This window comes from Lepisosteus platostomus, chromosome 5 (assembly GCF_059453375.1).
Source record: "Lepisosteus platostomus isolate fLepPlt1 chromosome 5, fLepPlt1.hap1, whole genome shotgun sequence".
Lineage (NCBI taxonomy): Eukaryota > Metazoa > Chordata > Actinopteri > Semionotiformes > Lepisosteidae > Lepisosteus > Lepisosteus platostomus.
In genome coordinates this window covers 22,112,257-22,115,769 of record NC_142615.1, presented here as the reverse complement: position 1 = coordinate 22,115,769, position 3,513 = coordinate 22,112,257, and the positions used below count along the sequence as shown (strand labels likewise).

At 40.4% G+C, this 3,513-nt stretch overlaps 1 non-coding gene across 1 annotated transcript; it reads left to right on the top strand.

Annotated features, from left to right (window-relative positions):
* Window positions 1-225: 225 nt before the first annotated feature.
* trnai-uau (transfer RNA isoleucine (anticodon UAU)) lies at window positions 226-319 on the top strand. Its single transcript has 2 exons — window positions 226-263; window positions 284-319. It is a non-coding gene; the product is annotated as a tRNA-Ile (tRNA).
* The last annotated feature ends 3,194 nt before the right edge of the window (window positions 320-3,513 follow it).

Here is a 3,513-nt window from a genome sequence, read left to right as displayed (position 1 = left end):
TACAAATGACAAATTTGTAGTGTAAATCCGCCGGGCTGATTTACGTGTCTGACCATCTCTCTCCTCCCTCTTTTGCAGTGAGCACTATTTTTTCATTTTCTTCCCTTGTAGTTTCCTCGCTCTTTTGCTGTCCCTTTCTCCCACGGAGAGACGGAAAACGTGCCGAAATCGTTTTCACCCTGTGTTTGTGCAACGTCAGTGTGTGTAGGGAAAGCACTTTCCGCGGCTCCAGTGGCGCAATCGGTCAGCGCGCGGTACTTATACAGCAGTGCACAGCGGAGTCATGCCGAGGTTGTGAGTTCGAGCCTCACCTGGAGCAGCGTGTCCTGTCTTTAGCTACTGAAAGCAACTGTCCACTTTAGATACTGCTACTTATAGGTCGTCCTTACCACTTTATCTAACGGGATTGTAGCCTGTTAGGTATTTGCTGGAAATCCGGTCTAAATTAACATCAAAGGAACAGGTAAAGGTTTATTCCACGTCACACCCGAAGAAGGTTCCATGTTGTGTTTCCTTCTCCTTTCAGCATGGAATAAACCTATACTTTTTCCTTTGCAGCTGACGCAGGTCACTACTTAAATTCCCATCAGCTGTGGACCCCCAGCTGATCTCTACACAGATAGATGAGAGATATCTTCTTAGATGAGAGGTCTACTGGGACTAAGGGAGCATGATGGGGTACCAAAGACTTGAAAAAGCTCTCGCATTAGATTCTGTTTTTGTTGTTTCCCAGATTTGTTTTTAATGTTCTTTTTGTTTTGAAGTTGTTCCTTTAAGTATTTTTTTTATTTTATTTTCTGTAGTCGTTAGACTACTACAGTGATTTACCTAGGTTCCCGGAAGGCTTCTCGCATCGTGGTTGTTGTGTTTTTGGGTTACAAGTATTTTTTTTCTATTGATAGGACCCCACGCATTACTGTGGGACTAGTTAACTTAAGTTCTTACATTGTACCTGAAATTACCACATAAACTACTACTCTGTTTTTCTTTTTTTCTAAATAAAGGCACAACTTATGTTTTTTTTTCTTGCAGCTGATTGGCAATGACCCTACAACGGGTCATTGCAACGAACGTGGCTGCTGAAATTTGTCAGCAGCTCCATACTAAACCTGTTCTCAATTGCAACAAACCTAAAATAACATATGCTGCCCATTAGATGTAACCGATGTAGGAGACTAACTTAAACCACCTCTTCACAGGGTTTATGTAGCTCAGTAGAGGAACAGTCGATCGCATTTGAACTGTTCTGAATGTAGTGGAAATAATATAGTCACAAAGTAACGAACATACGCACCACTCGCTTGAAATATTTACTGTAGCTAAAATTGTTTTCTAGACACCACAACTGTTCACAATGAATTTGATGAATACATGTCTTTATTAATAAAAGTGTAATTTATTAATAATTAAGATTAATGTATATCTTTATTAGTAGCTGTATTACCGGTAATGCATGTACAGTCCTTAATATGGGATAGTGAACTTTCAGGTATCCTGGGGAGGTAAGAAAAGTGAAATGAAGGAAATACATATTTAAAGGGGGTGTAAGTCTTAAATGTGTTCTGTTACATCTGGGTGTTAACTGAATAGATTGTGATTTGACACATGTCTTTCTCAGGAGACAGCAGAAAAATTGGGGAATTTGCAGGTACAGAAAATAACTTGAACTGAACAGGCAAATGTAAGGTTATGTTAAAGAAAAAAAAAACGTTGTCAGCTTTTTCAACATGATTATTTAAGACAGTTTATTGGAACCGTATCTCTCCTCCATTCTGTGGCTGTGGTCCAACAGTAACGGTGGTGAAACAAGCAGAATGTGCAGAAAGAATTGGAGACGTAACGGGAGACTCATCCAGTCGATAGAAGGGTTGTGTACGCTGAGAAGTGTAGTTTAAAAGCTTAACAAGCCAGGGAGGAGTCAAACCTACAATCTTCTAAAATGTATTTCCTGTCTTAGAAATGCTCTGTGCGGTATGTCTTGCACAACGTGGACTGCAGATCTGTGATATTGTCGAATTCGAGGGATCCAGCAATCATACTGGATTTGACTGGGATTCTGAAATGTCTCTTGCAAAGGTATTTGGGTTTGCTTGAACATTTAATAAAAAAGTGATCTGAGACTTCCTAGCTTCCAGTCTATAATCTCACTGAAACTAAACTAGGATGTGATGTTTCGCAGATGTGCAGTGTGCCTTTACGCTTGGCATGTTCAAGACTATTCGTTGCGTGAGCTTCTCACTGCGTGTCCTGTACTGTATTGTGATTTCGTTGAGATTATCTACGAGGAGTACAGCGACTAGAACGCCTTGAACCTTTTTTTCGGTATATAAAAGAAAACGCTAAAGCACATACAAAGTAACTAACAACTAAAATGTAGGTTTTCTGATTATATCTCTACTTTACTTAAATACCTTAGTGACAGGCGATTCTTTCCGATATTTGTTCCGGCGCGGTTATTGATCCCATACTAAAGATTATTTTTATAAAGAACATGTCACCTGCAAACTGGTATCGAGAAAGTTTTATAATATTACTTTTTATTTAAAAAAGTAAATTTATCATAACCTATATGATTTCTTACCAGCGTGGAGCTCGAATTCACAACCCCGAGATTAAGTGTTTGGCACTAGCTGCGCCACAGAAAAAATGAAATCTCTTATTTACATTAAATACTGCGGCTCCTGACCTTTTCTTCTCGTCAGAGAAGAGGTCGGTCTGGTCTCCAGATTATCAACTATAAGATCAGACCGTGCTCCTTTGTAAAGCAGTGTTGGTTCACATTGCTTATATGGGGCAACACATCAACTCGATGATCGCTCGCTGTACACGCATGCCCCCCTTCACTGAAATAACATAGACGAAGGAAACTCTCTTGTCTTGGGCTGCTGTCACCTGGATTCAAAGCGCGTGTAGTGCGGTCACAGCACAAAGTACTGACTACTATACCATCGCGGCGAGCAGGGACAGACTATCCTAAATTTTATTCAAATGCTCACAGTGTCTTTAATCTGATGGATTCATATACCGTGCTCATGAGAAAGTCACAAACCTGTCATCTACACACTGTTCCCAGAGCTGGATAAGTTATTCCAGATTCTACAGCTCTCTAGCAATAGTGGAAATCAGGCTACAGGAATGGAGAAATTCTCTTCAAAATGTGGAAATATATTCCCGAGACGAGTCCTTTCTCAAAGGTCAACTCTGCTTGTAAATCACCCCTCCCCACATCGCACGGTGTAGCGGTTATAACCTTCTATTAACACACCAAAGGGCTTCAGTGAGAAAGCGGGCAGAAACAAAGCGATCTCTTTCATTTTTACGTTTTGCACGCCTGACGGGGTTTTACGGTGCTCTTTTCTACACTGAACTGATCATTTGGACATCGTAAGGGAAGAGAGACACATTTCTATGTAATCAGGAAACCAGGAATCCCAACCGTTAGCCCGTTAGTGCCACAGAGAAAAAAAAACGTTTCAACGAGATAAAATTGCAGGATAAACACATTTTTTTTCT